This window comes from Dreissena polymorpha, chromosome 14, assembly GCF_020536995.1.
Source record: "Dreissena polymorpha isolate Duluth1 chromosome 14, UMN_Dpol_1.0, whole genome shotgun sequence".
Lineage (NCBI taxonomy): Eukaryota > Metazoa > Mollusca > Bivalvia > Myida > Dreissenidae > Dreissena > Dreissena polymorpha.
The window spans coordinates 1693834-1713151 of NC_068368.1; the positions used below are offsets into that span (position 1 = coordinate 1693834).

Sequence of the window (19318 nt, forward strand, 5' to 3'; positions counted from 1 at the left end):
TATTATTAAATTCATTATTATTTAATCAAACATTAAATTGACCTCCACATGCAATATTTGGAAGGTCCTCTTCCATACATCAAAGCACCCCTCAATAATGTTTTGCGTGCTTATGTGTGCTTGGTTGTACCGTTCCTCGGCTTCATTTCCTGTGATAATGGTAACAAAATGATAATTATAGTTATGCTCATAATAATTATTCATTTTATTATTATTTTCATTTAACCTTTTTGCTTTTTTATCAGCATATTAGTATTATTGTCGTTTTTAGTGCATTTAGCAATTTATAATCAATTATTTTGTATATCATAATGAGTTTTTAAAAAATAATTCAAATTAGTGATATACATGTAATTATAAAAGCATTTGTACCTCGATGATTTTGATCATTATACCAACACAGAACTGAATTTCCTTTCATAAACTAGTTGAAACAAATTATGATATTTAAAAACACAACAACTGTTCTTACTTGGATGCAATATGGGTGTTATTAGGAATGGTCGACAGGGATAGCCACTGTCTCCCAACAGCCAACCTACGTCCAGGATCTGCATGTAAGATATATATAGCAAATCACACATATCACAACACATACATGTTTATTAAATAATCTATTTATTTTTTAATGATATAACATAGTATAACTGTAAGGTATAATGTATTTTAGGATTAAGTACATGACTCCATCACAGTCTGTCTTTACTTTATTATAAAATACTAGGAGTCTATGGAAGTCAAAACATGAACATACTAGTAAAACTCTACCTGTTAAATAAATAAATAATTTTCAACATTATATGAGGTAATACAATTTTTATGCATTAACCTTGATGATTTGCTTCTAAATGTCTGCCAACGTTGGACATTCTGAAAACGTGGGCATCATGGCAGCTTCCTGGCCAGCAGGTATTCAAGCTTGTAAAATTCCCGATTGAAAATGGATTTAAAAAATTAGCTTAGTATTTTAATTAGTGTATTAAAATTAATTTACATTGAACTAGGAATCTCAGGGTTGTTTTTTTGTATCTAATGCTAAGGAATTTAATGTGAATTTTAATTTTAGCTGAAATCTTAATTAGTATATTGAGTATTACAATGTTCTTTGCTAAATTATGTTGACAGATAACACAAATTACACAATAAGTAAAATTATTATTTTTTATAATGATAACACGTATAATTTATTCCATGTGTTATTTATAAATATGATATTATGATTTTTGAACATTAAAATGACATTCTATTGTTAAATTTAATGGATGTGCTACAATTACTGCATCATTCACAATGGATATTTATCTTTAGTTAAATAAGAGAAAATAATAATAAGTGTAAAATCAAATGTTATTCTTGTAATATTTTATCTATACTTCATGCTTAATAAGCAATTTTACATAACTTTTTCATTTAGATTGTAGTTGAATCCTTTTAACTGTATTTTTAAACTGTGTTCATGCGCCGAATGGACACATTTTCATTTTATGAGGTTTTAACAATATAATCAATAAACAATCAAGTTTTGTAGTAAAATCCATTTTAATTATGCTACTATATAATTATGCAAGTATCTATTTTACTTATAATTCTGCACTGTTGAAAAAACACAATTATTCCCAAATTGATGACTTATTCTAACTTCACATAATACTGTCATTTGAGTTAAATAAGAGAAACTAATAAGAATTCTAATAGTAAATGGTTTTTATGTCAGACAGCTTGGCAGTAGTCTTAAAATGTTAGAATTCTCTCAGAAAACAGATAATTAGATCTAATTTTATCTTTCTATGTTGAAAACATACAAAACTTAATGATACTATTTCTAAACATGCACTTGTATGTGACCAATAATAATCTGTGTTCATTTATGATGTAATATTTCTCATTATCATAATGCTTTGTAAAACAGATAGGATATATAATGGGCTAAAATTTTACAGAGATAACACTTATAAAATGTAAACTTTCTTTGTCTTGGGAAAAGTCTATATTTAGATCTATGTGTTGTTCAAAGACACAAAAAGTAATAAGTACATATTTTATGAAGTTATTTTTCTCCTAATTTTAACATTATCATTTTTCATACATCAAATGAATTATAATTCAGTTTTTAAGTAGGAATACTTACAATACAGTTATACTTAATACAAATTTGCATTTCAAAACATATTGTATACGTCTACCTACAATGATACTTAACTATGAAACTATTTAGTTACTGCAGCTTTCAATATTTAAACATTTTACATAATTATTGCTATATTAAACCTTTTGCAGTAGGTACCCCTTAGGGAACCTCAATGTCCAAAATTACTATTTTCACAACTGTGTGTACATGTACATGCATTCAGAGAAAACTGAGTAGATTTAGCCAGTTTTCACATATTAAGTCGCAGATGCGGTCACATTTTTTAGGAAAGGAAACGGAATGAAATAAACTTGGGATGTGCACATGGACAGCAATCATTTATGTTTAAAGCTAATAACGTATTGATCAGTTGACATTAACAAAAGATGCGATTATTTTGTTTTATGCTGTACTGATAATATTTTAAGACGAAAAACTTGCATTGTGAACATCATTAAAATAATGAAATATGAACTAGCCTACGTCAGTACGTGTTTGGATAAGATTCCATGGAGTTAAAAATAAGTGCAGTTTTCCTGGATATCAATACTATAAATAGGTTTACCGTTTCTGTCACAAGTTGCCTGTACGTTAAGCGAATGGAAATGTGTTCTATTGACGTACGCTGCTTCGTCGGGCTGCCCGGGTGATAGAAGACGGATGTGGGTTCCGTCTATAACACCAATGACGGAAGGAAGTCCTCGAACCCGGAAGAAGTCATTAGTCGCTCGTCGTCGGTCTTCGTCGCTGGTACGAAATTTAATAAAACGGTCCTTCAGTCCGAAAATAGCGTCAGCGACAGCAGTAACAACCCGAGAAACAGTAGCTATGTCGACGCCGAAGCTGTCACCGATAACCTGAAGAAAATTCCCAGTAGCCAAGAATCGTAGAGTTATTAGTAACTGCTGTCGCGTTGACAAAGACCTGTTTCGTAGCGTAAGTCGTCGTAAAATAGAGTCCAAGAGGTTGACAAGTCCGTATAAGCTCTGGGCAGAAAACCTATACAGGTCTTCGGCGCAGTTCGTCGTCATCAAGTCCATTCGTTTGCAAGTCAATTCGTTGAAATTGTCGCTGTCGTTTGTGTCTAAAATAAAGCACGTCCGCCATGTTGGTCAGTAGTCCGTGTGGTAACCAGCGTCTAACCAGCTCATAGAGGTGGGTTACAAATCACCGCGGTAATAGAGCGGTTACTGGCAACGTCGTTTTTTATACAAACCGCCGGTCTACGCGGTAACCACAGCGGTTACTGCGATCTTACGGTTACCTTGAGGTTAAATTGTTTATATAATTGGCTGCGGAAAGCATAAAATAAATAAGCGTTATTTCTGATTTATTTTTCTGTCGATGTTCTTATTTATTTAGAAATATTTTAGAATAAGTTGATAATAAATTCCATTAAGTTATAAATAACCAAGTGATCTTAGTATTATTATTAGAAAATACAACAGCTTTAACTTCAGCTGGAAGCATTTGCGGCTTCGTGGTGAACTCAGGTGCGTATTTATTTTAAATACCAACGAAACATCTAAGAAACAGCAGTTGTACAACACCACTGATGGAGAGAGTTGTTTCCCTTCGAGGGAGTACGTGCTTTTTTGGACGGATCGAAAAAATAAATAAAACTTAGTAAAGCGAATATTGTCACTGGATTAAAATGTTATTTGTGAAAAATGGCAATTTTCTTGTAACGTGGTAATACGACTTTCATTTAAAATTGAAAAATAACTACAATGTAAAAACTTTTTATAGTGCACATGGTCATGCTATGCTACAAAAGAGGATGTCGCGATATTGAATGTGTACATTTTGACAATTGTGTAAACTGACCATAATACGCACAAGGTCAAATATGTATACTTCTCAAAAGAAAATAGTCGATGGCGGAGAAGCGAAAGCACATTAGTGCAAGCGGGAATGGGTTAGAGTCAAGTATATGTGAAGAAGTGGTAGCAAAGCAAAAGAAGAAAAAAAACGATTCCTGAAACACAGGGTGAGGGAATGGAGAGCCAAATTCAAGATTTGAAAGTCGAACTGAAATTGATGAACGATAAGTTGACATCGTTTATAGATAAAAACGTCTCTTTTACAAAAGAATTGGTAACTAATATAACGGCACAGGTTAAAGCAGAAACAGTTAAGCCATTTGAAAACAGAATTGAAATTCTAAATGCAAAGTTATTGGAAAAAGAGCTTGACAGTGACAAATGAAATAGGAAAATTGAAAACCTTGAAACGGATATGAAGAAAGCAACGGAAAGTGAACAACAAGCCAACACATGCATAATTAGTGCCACGGAAAAACAATCAGGTAAACTCAACGAGCTTGAGCAGTATGGAAAACGGAATAATATCCGGATAGCAGGGTTAGCGGAAGCGAACATTAATCACAATAAAACGACAAGTGAAACGGCAGAAGAAACTAGCAAGGCAATAATCAAATTTCTAAATGAGAAGATCGATGGCCTTAATATTTGCATAAACGATATAGACATCGCACATCGACTAGGCAGAAGAGATACCAATAGTAAACCAAGAGCAGCAATTGTGAAATTCGTGTACAGGCACAAGAGAGACCAAGTGATGAAAAATAGAAGGTGCCTGAAGGGTTCCGGCATCTTTCATTACAAAGCTGAACCAAGCTGTTTTGATGTCAATAAAACGTAAACTAAACCAAGAACGAAATGAAACAGCTTGGTCCTGGGAAGGGAAATTGTACAGGAAAACAGCAAGTGGTACAATTACCCAAGTACGATTTGACGAGTACAGCAAATGGAAAGGGCCAGAATGGAACACCATACTCAAACAGTTTAACATTTCATAATATGTGTGCACTCTATCTTACATCGAACAGTATAGGCATAAGCGTTTTTTCACGAGAAAATGATGCTTGAAACCATGCATTGGCGATTTCTGTTAAAGGGTTATGTTGAATCATAATTGTTACACATTTATTAGAAAATCCATCAAACTCTCTTGAAAACATAAAATAATACTTTACAAATTATCTGTATATTGCAAAACAGTTTGTTTTTTGTTTTTCAGCTTATATAAAAAAGTTTGTTTATCGTTGCAGAAAAAGCGTTCGTTAAATGTATTATAAATACATAATTACATGGTAGTTATATGCATTTGTGTGAATTTTAAACACGTTTTTGGATATCTATGTACAATCTAATGAATTATTAAGATTGCCGTGGCGTAGTGGATATGGTGTCCGCTTAGGGAGGTCACGGGTTCGATCCCCACTGTGGGAGCGTTCTTTAGATCTCCCCCATAGACACCAAGGAAACGGAATCGAGAGCGTTTCATATAAGCTTAGTCTTGTTACGCAATCGAGCTTAAATAAATAAGTTAAAAAAAAACAAAAAAAAACAAACGATTATTGGATAATATTTTGACAAGTAAACGTTCCATAAATCAATTATAGATACATAATTGTAGCGATGCTATATACATTTTGTATCTTTGATTAACTCTTTTTTTAAGGTTACCACTAACATGTGGGAAAACGATATCACCTTGGATGTAGTTGAATGCATTCTAGATCACCCCCGATGTTAAAGTTTTTTTAGTGGTGATAATGATTTTGATCATAGTGTTGTTGTTTTTCTTGGTGTTATTGTACTGTATACGAATATGTATGTAATTAGTCTTTTTAAGAGAGAAACAAATTGGCTCGCACAAGTGCAAACACATGCACGCACGCACAATCAAACACTCACACAAAAACATGCACGCACACAAACATGCACGCGGACACACCCACACACACCCGCACACACACGCGTGTGCACACACACTCGCACGCACGCGCACACACCAAACACACACACACATTCACACACAATACCGCGTACGCACACGCACGAACGAATGCACGTCCGCTTTTTTTGGCATTTTTGTACGTCTGCATCTTTAGATAGACATCCATATAAGTTGATCTTAATGACCAATATAAAAGAAAAAAAATGACCAAAGAAACAAAACCACGCAAAAAAAAAACAAACTCACATTAAACATAAGGTAATATGTATATTTACACTCATGTACTAATTATCTTCATATTTTTTTAATATTTCATTTATACAGAAACTACCGACCACGCACTTTTTTCCATACATGTTATTCATCTCTTTAAACTTGTTTTTAACACAACTATTTCATCTTAATAGGCCAGATCCAAAATACAATAAAATAATAAAGCCATTTGAAAACTTTAAAAATGTGTGAAACAATATGCTCTTTCAATGTCAGAGGTTTAAACAACAGTGATAAAAGAAAAAGTCTGTTTAAATGGTTTGATGAAAATAATTACACAATGTGTTTACTATAGGAGACACATACCAGCGAACTATCGAAAACTCAATGGCAATCTGAAATGAAACAAGCTTCTTCAGTGGGAAAAAGTCAAATTATGAGGGCTTGGGTATTTTAATTAAAAATAGGGATAATGTAAACATAGGTGGTTTTAATGAATTAATACCAGGCAGACTATGTACAATAGATATTAAAATAAGTAATCAAGAATTCACCTTAATAAATGTTTATGGCCGAATTAATGATGACATAAGTTTTTTTCAACAACTTGAAAAGCATCGTCTTCAAAATTTGGACAAAAATTATATAATAGGAGGAGACTTTAACACAACCCATAACCCACAACTAGATAAGAAAAACGGTAAACAATACACACATACAAAATGGAGAAACACAGTAAACAACATTTTAAATTCATGTAAATTCAATATAATTCAACAATAGAACAGAATAATCAACATACATTTTTCTACAGTAACTAGTATAACAGAGACATTTAATTCTTATAACACATACTAGTATTTGACTTCAGATCGAAAACCTTTTACAATTTTGACCCATTTAAAAATGTGTACGATATTCCTACAAATGATTACCTCAACTATTACACACTCATCACAAGTATTCCAAAAAGCTACATACAAAAACTAAGTGAAGAAGATTTTTTAACTACAACCATGAAACATAACTTGAAAAGGTGCTAAGTACAAAGACAGCATGCAAATATCTATATAACCTACAACAAACCTTTGATGAAAATAAAACTAAACAGCAGCAAACATGAGAAAGTATCATGACTTCGTATAACTATAATATTGATTGGAAAAACACATATCAAATACCATTTAAAGCCACAATTGACAATAACTTGCGCAACTTTCAATACAAAATTATCCAACGGTCATTACCTACTAATGCATAACTGTATAAATGTAAATCAACACCTTCAAATCTATGCTCATTCTGTTCTAGTTATAAAGAAAGTTTAATACATATTTTGTATGAATGTAATATTGTACAACCAATATGGAGAGATCTTGTATACTATTTAGCAAGTAAAGATATATACATTGACCTTAACGTGCGTGACATAGTTTTTTGGACAAAAAAAAGTGGTGCAAATAATATGGTTATAAACTACATACTCATTCTCATGAAATCATATATATATTCAGTGTTAAAAATAGACACGAATCTCTAAATATTGAGATATTCAAAAAAGCTCTCACAATGAAAATTAAATTGGAAGAAACAATAGCGTTTGAAAGGAATAAAATAGACTTGCACAAAAACAAATGGCAGAAATTTGTCGCACTCTAACATGATCTTGCCTATATCGTAATATTCCTTTCCGTCTTACCTTTTCCATGTTTTTCCCTACTGAAACTCCATAAGGAATTTTCTAGCGTCCTCTTTTTTTTCATCTTTTTATATAATATATTAGCATCATCTCTAAAACTGACTTCAACTTTTATGCATACATAGTATATAATATGAACATATCTTAATAACAATAATTGATATGTTGATGCTGCCAATGTATAACCATGTTTTTCATATGTATATAGGATGTATGTTGAAATTGAATACAAAAAACAAAAACAAACCCCACTGAAGTATTGCGAAACTTTTGTGGAACGTCTGCTACACAGCTGTTGGGTCAAAATGGTATTTTGCTGTGAATTTCTTGGAATTTCTTGGAAACATCTGCCGCATACCTGTGTGGTCGATCTATAGAACTTTTAGGAAAAAGCTGTAGAACAGTTGTTGGGTCAAATTACTGTTAACGTTTGGACTTCTGGTTTACATCTCTGACACGGCTGTGAACTCGAGGGATTATAAACATTTGAACATCTACAGAATATCTTAGAAACTGATGGGCACTCACACTATTAAGTATTGCAAACGTGTGTGGGATGTCTGCTACGCAGCTGTTAGCTTATTTTGAAAAGTTGTTGAGAATGGCTGGTACAAATGTGTCGCACAACTTTGAAGTGAACTTCAACATCTTAAAATATTACAACTTTACTAGTACTATGAATGAGGGTGTGCTAAGCATTCGATTTGAGATAACGTCCAGAACACAGTTCTGTGTCATATACAACTCATTATTAGTTTTGAGGTTGCGTTCGTGTGTTTAAAAGCTGATTATTAGGTGAGTAGAATACTGGTTTTAATTATATCGAGTATGAGTAGTATGTTTTTACATTCAATATAATATGTAATCGGGTATTAAACAATGCTATGTTACTGCATTCCGATGATCTGGGTTTGTACTCTATAATGCAAGGTTGTGAAGTCTTGTCAATAAAGTTGAGGTGAGGTAAGCATTTAAGCTTCTTTAAATCACGAAATATGTTTTCACATCCACCGTTGCCAAGGTAATGTTCAGTTTACTCCTGAATGTCATTTCGGGAGAATGTATGTATGTTTTGCAATTCACTTGCTATTGGTTTACACGTTCACATCAAAGTGATTGTTTCTCATTTAAGTGTTTATGTCGGCTAGCTTGTAATCAGGTTGAAATCCCCAATTCTTAGCAGTGGTTAATCACGGACGACACTTTCCGTCTTAACTGGATTTTCGTTAAGAACAGACTTTCTTTAAACACAAAGATCCATAAAATATACAAGTCGGGTCCCTGATAAGACTGTTAACTGTACATGCTAATATGGGATAGCACTTTAAGCACATGCATTAAGCCCAGTGTTCCGGAACGTGGCTCAATAATGTTAAATGTGGTCTTATATATACTTTCCTTGACATCTGTTGTGAATCACTCGCCTCACTGCGAGACGTTTCTCTGATTTTCGGTTTACAAGAGTAAAACTGACAATAGATGTAAAGAAAGGTAAATTATAATAATACAACATTACCAAGGGGCACAAATACCCGGATATTGTATGTTCATAGACGCAATAGGTAAGATTTTTATACAGAACTTTCTTATTCTAACAATTTTCAACTCAGTAACATTTTTTCGAAGATTGTCTTCTGAGATTATTTCTAAGACCATTTTAGTGTATTGTTCTATGACCATTTTTAGTGGCAAAGTATTTCTGTTATTGGCAAAAGCCAGATAAAGTTTACAATAGGTATCATGTTTCGCTTCATTCCACGCATAGTTGCGTAGCGAAGTAGTAGCCTATAAGCTTACGGATCCTGACGACACAGGTTCGGATACCGATGTCGTCAGTTGTATTGTGATCAACTTGTTCATTTCTATTAAAATTAGTTATGTACATTAAAACATTTAAGATTTGTCATCAAATATATAAAACGACATTTGCAAAAATGCCAAAAAATGTTAACAAAACCCTCAAAATGTGGATGGGATTTAGATTGTTATTAAATTATCGAAGTTCCACAATTTGTTTCATATATACCATCATTCGAATAAATATGCCCCTAACATTTTTACTAACTGTGTGCTTACTCAGTTCCGTGTTTTAAACAGAGAGAATCTCGTCTTATATGAATTTAAAATAAAATAATTTCAACATGTATTTATACATGGGGTACGTTACTTTAAATACTTTTAACGGATAAATAATTGCCATGTTTCTTGCAAGATACAAGATACACACTTTTATTTTAAGTCGGTTAATAGTAATAACAGTTCAACATTAGTTATGTATAGCTATTTACCGACACATTCAAGAGTATAATTGTTCTGTACAGGGCAAAATAAGAATTTCGAGTTTTATAGGGTACATATATATACTTTTATTTCCTCCAGGGTAGGACAGCATAACATATATACAGCATGCATGCATTCCTGATTTATTACAGTTTCACAGCACATTGTATATTATAGTGACATACATTGTTTATAGCAAAAAATAAAATATATTGAAGTAATGAATAGGTACATGAACAATATACATTTTGACAATTGACAATATCATCATAAAATAACATATACAATTTAAAACACTTGAACTTTTAAAAGCTGAAAAACATCCATCGTAATCGAAAAGTTTGAGAATAGCCCATTTTCATTTTCTGAGCTGAGTTTCAGCAACGATAGTGTTTGCCCAAAGGCGTTACCCTTACAGAAATCTAGCCTCTGGCTACCTAGCTGCAACCTAGCGGCTACTCAGCCGCTACCTGTAGCGGCTGAGTAGCGCCTACCTTTTCTGGCTACCTTTTCGGGCTACCTTCCTGCTACCTAGTAGCGGCTACATTTTTTGTCTATAAATAGAACTACCTAGAGTACATGATAACAATAATAGCAACTGGGGTAATTCAAAATTGTAAACAGAATTTTCAAATTAAACACATTTTTAATTCCAAATTTAAGGCAAAAATTGTATAACACAGAAATAGAAAGTGTTCCAGCAAATGCTTGAATTCAAACATCAAAACAAGAGCTGTTTGTAAAACATGCATGACCCCATAACGGCTGTCAGTTGTAGTGGCAGCCATTGTGTGAATACGTTTTAGACTTTCAGTAACTGTGACCTTGACCTTTTACATAGTGACCTGAAAATCAATAGGGGTCATCTGCCAGTGAGGATCAATGTACCTATGAAGTTTCATGATCCTAGGCCTAATTATTCTTGAGTTATCATCAGGAAACCATTCTACTGTTTCGAGTCATTGTGGCTTTGACCTTTGACCTAGTGACCTGAAAATCTATAGGGATCATCTGCCAGTCATAATAAATCAATGTTCTTATGAAGTTTCATGATCCTAGGCGTTAGCATTCTTGAGATATCATCCGGAAACCATTTTACTGTTTAGAGTTACTGTGACCTTGACGTTTGACCTTGTGACCTGAAAATTAATAAGGGTCATTTGCCAATTATGATCAATGTACCTATGAAGTTTCATGATCAATACACTATTGATTATTCTGTCACTAGAATGGTTTAAAACTGATCTAAAAGCACTTAAAAGTATGTATTTCTGATGTGTCCTAATCAGAAAAAATTAAAACTGCGATCCTGAATGAAACGTCTGAAGTGGTTGAATCCTTTTCTAGTGTTTGCTAGCACTATAACAATGTCAACAGCTGTTTCACGAACACGACCCGCTCCTTTACACCGACTCTCTGCAGACTCGACTTGTCAACGAACCCGTTGGGCGCCATTTGTAACTCTACGTGTTTTTCTAAACTACGACCACAGTTCAGGTTTTAACGGGGGTTCTTTAATGTTGAGTAACATCAGTATGATCAACTCCAAAACAATCTGTGTGATGGATAGCCTTTATAGGTATCTGAAATAAACAAAATTAATATACTAATACATATTATAAATCACATAAACTCTGAAATAAGAGAATACATATTAATCACATTTACAAAACTAAATGCACAATAGTTTCAATTGACATTCTAGTGGCAAACGTTTATAATTTACCTAACTAAGCATCAAAAAGTAATACAAACATATAAAACAAGGTAAGACATACACAATGGCATTGCATGGACATTGTTAACATACATTACATAAGCTAAAGAAACTTCAGCGTACAGTTTATATAGTATTGACAAACCTGTACGCTGAAGCCATCCCCGTATGGAAAGTAAACTAGAGTCGTTACATGTTGATGTCACGCTATGAATCAAAGAAAGCTCATTTTCTTGGATACATTTCTACATATATTGGTGAATTAATATAAATTACTGCATCGGGGAATATTTTAAGGTTCACATGTTTCGAATGCATCTTACAATAGATAAAAATAACTCTCATCAGTCTGAAATTCACAATTTTGACACCATTGTTGCTTTGTCACCTGACCAGTTTTCATTTGGATACTTTCGGATCGACCTTCACATTATTTGCTGAAATTGTAAACATTTCTTTCGTTTTCTGAAATCTATTATTTGTGTAACAACTTACTCTGGTGGATTATAAGACTGATTTCAGTGTGAATCAGGTAGTTTTAAATATTATTTACTTCGAGTTTATATTTACACTACAATTTATTTTCAAAACAAGCCAGAATAATCTAAAATACCGGGAAATGTCATTCTGTATTTTAAAACACTTGAGCACATGGTATGTTACGGGTGCTGGACGTTTCGTGCCACTACCAGTTAGTGCCACTGATATTTGTGTAGGAGGGCATTGGACGTTTCGTCCCACTGATAATATATAGGCGGCTAGATGTGAATGAACAGGAAACTTTCGCACCTTTGATTGTAACATCTGTTCTAGATTGTTTTATTTCATGATTGTTTAAGACTCAATTTACATGCTTAATATAATACATTAACAAAAAATTACATAAAACATTTTAATACATTGACATTTACCATATCAATAGTGAATGCATACAATATAAGGACATCAGCATCTATAGGGAACTCTACTATCTCCGGTACCTCTGGCGTAAAATCTATAGGGATATCCACTATCATTCGGCTACATTCGCAACATTTCCACGTAACGACGACATTCCCTTTCATCATTTTTCGATACTGTCGGAGACTGATACCAGTTTCACACGTCAGATGCTGCCATCTTTCACATACATCGCATGGGATGGCTTTATCTTCTTCACCAACCAGTGATTTTTTTTGCTGTTTTTTGTTGCAGCCTGTGCCATTTGGATTGGGAAAATTAGCGCGATAAACCATGCAATTGGGAAAAATAGCGCGATAAACCATGAAATTGGGAAACGTTAAAAATATGATAATAAGAACAGAATTAAAATTATTAAAGAATGTTTGACAGCATTTTTAAATTATAAAGTGCTTATTAATGTGTTCTTACAATGAAGACAATGTTAAGTTAATATCCTTCCACATGCATATTGAACTTGCAATAATCTATATAGATTCTTAAATATACCATTTAATCATAACCTCTTCAACAGTAAGGATTTAATTCAGTATTTTTTTTAAATTAAATATCATATGGTGAAAACATAAACAAATATTTAAAAAAAAAACGCTTTAGTGGTCTTGCTATGTCAATGATGTATTAAATGGAGTTAAAATAATTTATTTCATTTATTTACCTTTCAACATCTTGCACTTGACATCCTCCGTTCAATGCTATTTCAGTAAACTGTAAAGCGTGACAAACATAATAAAGCAGAATATGCATATGAATCTGATTATACACAGATCCACTAACATATAAATCATATCATGTTTGTCTCTTTCCATTTTCGAACGATACTCATCTTAAATGCATTAACTTTGTGAGTACCGGTAGACTAACTCCAATTTCCCAACACTGATTTCCGTAATGCACATTCACTGTGAAGATTTCTAATAAATATTTGTTGTTTTTATCTCAAACGTTGTATTTTGCGTTAATGGACACACACAATAAATTATTCCGTAATAACCATATGATATCCGTTGTTAATTTGAATGTTATTTATCATTTTCACTTCTCATCTCAAATTTCTCGTCTGCTTGCTGCCATCTTGAACGTGTGTAAAAACAGGCGTTTACAATCGGGATACATCGACTATCGTCGGTATCCTCCGCAATATAGAGAGAGATGTGGATAGCAACGTAAAATCGTATTCGGCTAAATTCGCGAACAATACGTAAGTAAGTTGTCGTTCGGCGACGACTCGACAAGCTAAATCGGCATTTGTTCGAAATTATTGCTAATTCCATTGTAATCTTATTGGCTTTATTGGGAAATTTTAATCAATGTTTTGGGTAAACACGTCTTTTTTTGCAATTTGGAAGCAGCCGAATATCGGCTGTAATTTTGGGCAAAAAAATCACTGCCAAAATTCCGTGCACAGTTCACACAAGGATATTTGCAAGCCATTACTGGTTTTGTGAATTCAACGAACAACACACGTATTATATTATACTTTGTGTTCAACTGACTTTTTTTACTCTTTCAGTGTTAATTACACAGTTTGTATCATAATTAAAGCGGTGAGTTGTTTACTAATTCGTTAATAATTGGCCATCAAAGGCCCGTGTCGGTACATTTAAGGCCCGAGTCGGTAATGAATTGTTTGCTAATTAAAGGCACATATCGATAATTGATAGTTTGTGAGTCGATAGTAAAGCATAAGCTTTTCCTAAAAAAATCAAAATCAAATCAAATCAATATTTATTTATTGTCGGTATAGTATACTAACATTATAACATAAGCTATGAATAGCTTTTGACCGACAGCAAAAGTAAAAGACCAACTGTTCATTCATGTTATATTTTTATATTTGTATATAGTTCATACAAATGAAGCATAAAAATAAGAGCTCTTCAAGTTTTATATTTATTTAACATAATGAACATAAATAATGAACTATGCACAAATGTTTTTAAACTAACAATAAATCATTTTATTTTTACAAACAAATGATGCATAACAAAATAACACCACTTTATATTTATATATATTGAACATAATGAACTGTTTATAAATATGTATACTAACAATAAATCATTTTAATGTTTGTTATTTATAATTATAATTGTCAATATTGTTGTAATTTTCAACATTAATATACACCCCAATATCATTCACACCTATACGGAATTATACACATCTATCCGCCTATATATTATCAGTGGGACGAAACGTCTACCTCTTTTCAACACAAATATCAGTGGCACGAACTGGTAGTGGCATGAAACGTCCATAAACCGTATGTTACTAAAAATAGAAATAATGTCATTTGACCGTGAAATCTCGAGTGATTCGCATTTCAAGAAAGTCTGTCACATCGCAGTTTTTCTCCATATGTATGTGCAGAATTGATAAATTTAAAATTAAACTGTTTAAGAGGAATTGTGTGAAAGAATATATCAGTTGACTGTGAAAAATGTCAATCTTTCCGATCAAGAATAGTTGATTTGGGCCACTAACTGCATTTAAAAGCTGTTTTTGACCGGTCTTTGTTAACTGTCAACTTTTCGGGAATTTCTGGTTGACTTTCCTATTGGGGTTGGTCCATAACTATAACTATAAAGTAGCGCCAGTCAAAAATCATAAAAAGCGACATTTAAAGTTATGGTAGCCAGAACTAACAATACATAATTCATTACCGATATAGGGTATCGAACATCTCTTCCTTCAATCCTCTCACTCACACATGTACATGTGCGGCTGCTGTAAATTCATAACATGCAAACATTAGTTAGTGCCATTTAGTTCAACTGGTTTAAAATTAAAGATAAGAAGAAAGAATCATTGAGCCGCTAATTCTGCAGTCGAGAAAACACGGTCCATGGAAACACCGAATTCCACTTTTCACCGAATTACAACCGAATTACACTTTTCACCGAATTACAACCGAACTACACATTACAATGATCGTTGGTATCGATTAGATACGGGTTCTTCACATGACGCCGGGCTGTTACCGAATTCCACTTCCACTAATCACAGGCCGACTGGCCGAGTCTCTATCAATTGTTTTGCGTTTTTTACAGTTTGCAGATTTTTCGACCACCTTTATTAGTTTCACGCGTCTTTAAATAATCCGCTATTCACAAGTTTTTGACACTACGTCTGATTGAATATAATAGATTATTGGCGATAAAAGAGTTCCGATTTGTTTGATGATTGTCCTTTTGAATAAATGAAAGTGGAATATTTTTTAATTGTTTTAATCATATGCTGATTTTCACTAATTAGAATAAATTGTTATTTTGAGTGTTTATTGAATACAATATCTAATTGGCCAATACAGAATTTCGATTTGTTTGATGATTGTCCTTCGAATTTAATAAAAGTCGGTTTTTGTCAATCTGAATTTAAAATGTCAGTGACTCAGTACAATAGAATGATAGTACAATAGAATTCGCCAGCGTGTACATCATGCATGTACGATATGAATCTAAATTAAGTTTTACAGATTATTTTAATTTCCTTTCAGCGGCTTATTTCTTTTTGCTGCATTGTATGAAATTCGTCTTCAGTCTTCAATGTACATTTTACGGTTTATTTTAATTTCCTTTCAGCGGCTAATTTCTTTTTGCTGCATTTTATGAAATTCGTCTTCAGTGTAAATTTGTCATGCCTATTCACTGTTATGGTAACATATTTTTATCAATATATTACAATTAAACACTTATGAAAATTGTATAATCTCGCTCTTTAATAAGCAGTTCATTCAAGCTTATGAAACAATATAAAATATAAAAATGACGAGGCCATAAATGGCAATATTTCTTGATTTTCATTGTTTACTAACACATCAATTATCAATTTGTGAAATTATTAACATGAAAAAAAATGGGCGTCCTCGAGATGCAAACATATGCCGATATTGTCTACAATAAGAACGATTGTCGCACTTTAGTAATTGGTAATTACAGACGTGTTAATCATTTATGGTATATTCTCAACACATGAAATAGATAATGCGTTTCACAACAATCAGTAAGTGTCATAAATAGGGCGTATTCCAGATGCAAACATACGAGTCAATAATGCGAGTGTTATTATACTCGTATTGACATTTTAAAATATCCTGGTGTCACCAGTTTTCGCCGATGTAAGAAACAAACTGTTTTTTTACAATAACGAATACACACAATTTGAAAACTTAAATAACTGTGAGGAAAATTGACCACTTACCAACTCAGATTAAGTGTTTTTGTCGAGTTATTTCATGGCTTCAAAAAAGTAAACACGTCCATTTACAGGTCACTATATATAAATGACAGTGTTAGTGACGTCACCTATTTTCGCCCGTTGCACATAAACTGGTTTATAAGGGTCGTTCAACAAGTTATGTAAGAGTAAGCAAAGGTTAGTATTAGATACTAACTGTCAACATAATATGTTTGTATTTTATGTACAATTAATAAACTGTTTTCGAAATTAACGGTTAATATAATATGTTTGTATTTAATTTACAATTTTAAAACTGTTTATTCCTCTTTGCTTGCACATTTTGGGCACAGAAACTGATCACCCCTCCTCAATACTTGTACAGGTGTGCACAATTTTAAATGAACCCAGCTGTCACAAACATCACACTGTGCCCATTTTACCAAAGTCAGACTTATGCAATATTTTAGCTCTGCAGGTGTGAACAGTTTACACACGCTGCACTTTTCAGAGTCGTCGACATCGTCCTCAGAGGTGGCAGCTTCATGATGAATTTCATCCAAGACATTTGAAGGGTTCATGGATGAGGTACCAGGTTTATTAATTGGGTTTGCAGATGTTGTTGGTGATATATTTTTTACTTCCACCGATGATGATTTTACAGACTTTGTTGGTTTATTTCTATTTAAATGTTCTTTAACCTTATTGTACACAACATCTTTAGTAATTGCTTTACCTGCAACAACTTTACTAAGAGTTTTTCTTATTTTTGCAGGGCGTACATTATCAATAATTGGCGCGCATCGTTTTTCGAAAAAATCAACAGATGTTCCATGAGACTCTTGCACTAATTGTGTTTGGGTGGTCTTTGCAAAAGCAAGAGATGGTGCAATAGCAATATCACTTATGACATTGGCATTGAATGGGTGTATTCCACATCGACGGAAAGCAGACTGAATGTTCACGGGTGTAAGCGTGGCTGTGTACACCTTACATGCAATACAACATACATCATTTGTGGTAACAACATAACCCCAAGTAACTCTAATATGGTGATGGCATGCCGCATTCCATGCATTTTCAAACGGACCGAAACACGAGACGTCCATGGGTTGAAGTATGTGGCTACAATGGGGCGGAAGAACACATAGAATTATATGATTTGATTTTGCCCATTCTATTAAACCAATTGAGACATGGCTTTTATGACCGTCATACAATATCAGGATGGGGTTGTTAGCATCACGTGTTGGAAGCAAGGGTTCAAGATGGTATTTTATGTAATGAGAAAATATGTCGGTATTGGACCAGCCGGAGTCAGACACTGTCCCATACGTTCCTGGTGTTGATTCTTCTAGTAGGGATGCATGCATTCGGGCACCAGGAAATATGAAATATGGCGGAATTTGTTGCCCTGAAGCGTTACCTCCACCAATAAGGGTCACCGTATGGGACTTACCAGCTGTCACCGCCTGTGCTTTGTAGGCCTTGCCTGTAACAATTTTAGGTGGTTTGTGATTTGTACTAAGACCTTTTTCGTCAATATTGTAGATTCTTGATGGATTGTCTGTCAAATGATATTTGGTTAATATATTGTTTATTTCTTTAAAATAGTTTTCAATTGTGGTCTTAGTGGCACTTCTGGACCTTGCTATTTCAAGTGATTGAGGTTTTTTTACCTTTAACTCCGGCCATCTACCCAAAAACCCATACAACCATTTCAAACTTAACCTTTCACCCTGTTTTTTGATTTCCAAATGAATGGCATAATCAGAGGCTAGGTTAATTGTTTCTTGACGAGAATAACCCATGCCAATTTCTGCCATAGTTTTAATATGCTCACAGAGCAATGTTTCCTGCATGATATCAAAGGAAGGGGAAGGGCCAGATTTCACTGTGTCTATGTCAATTTTTCCACGAACTCTGTCTTTTAAAGTGTTTATCGGAATACCGAACTTTTTAGCAACCCTCTCAACAGGAAGCCCTTGTTCAATACACATATTGATCGCATGTGTAAGGTCATCATGTGAATAACTGGCCCTGTAGCTGCCTCTTTCCGAAGGAGGGGCCTGAAAATAGACTTGGTAAATCATGAAGTGTGATAAGGAGATATAGCACGCATTTTTCACGGGCTTTTCATATGCTGTCAAATATTTGACATATCGCGCCTATGTGACGTCATACTGTGTCTGCTGCACATTTTACAAGTAAGATAATGAACAAAGTCACTCGTTTAAAATAAATAATATAGGAAGTACCAGGAACGAAAAAGGGCATTAAGAAAATTTGCCTTTTGTTGCAGGTTAGTTTTCATCTGTTTATTTCTTACCTTTCGGATGTCCATTTTAAAAAGAAATCACGGTGTATTCATCCGTGA

General features: G+C 33.5%; 1 long non-coding RNA gene across 1 annotated transcript; it reads left to right on the top strand.

Annotated features, from left to right (window-relative positions):
- The first annotated feature begins 16851 nt into the window (after positions 1 to 16851).
- On the top strand, positions 16852 to 18265 carry LOC127858591 (uncharacterized). The gene is made up of 3 exons (XR_008038981.1): positions 16852 to 16882; positions 17453 to 17529; positions 17717 to 18265. It is a non-coding gene; the product is annotated as an uncharacterized LOC127858591 (long non-coding RNA).
- The last annotated feature ends 1053 nt before the right edge of the window (positions 18266 to 19318 follow it).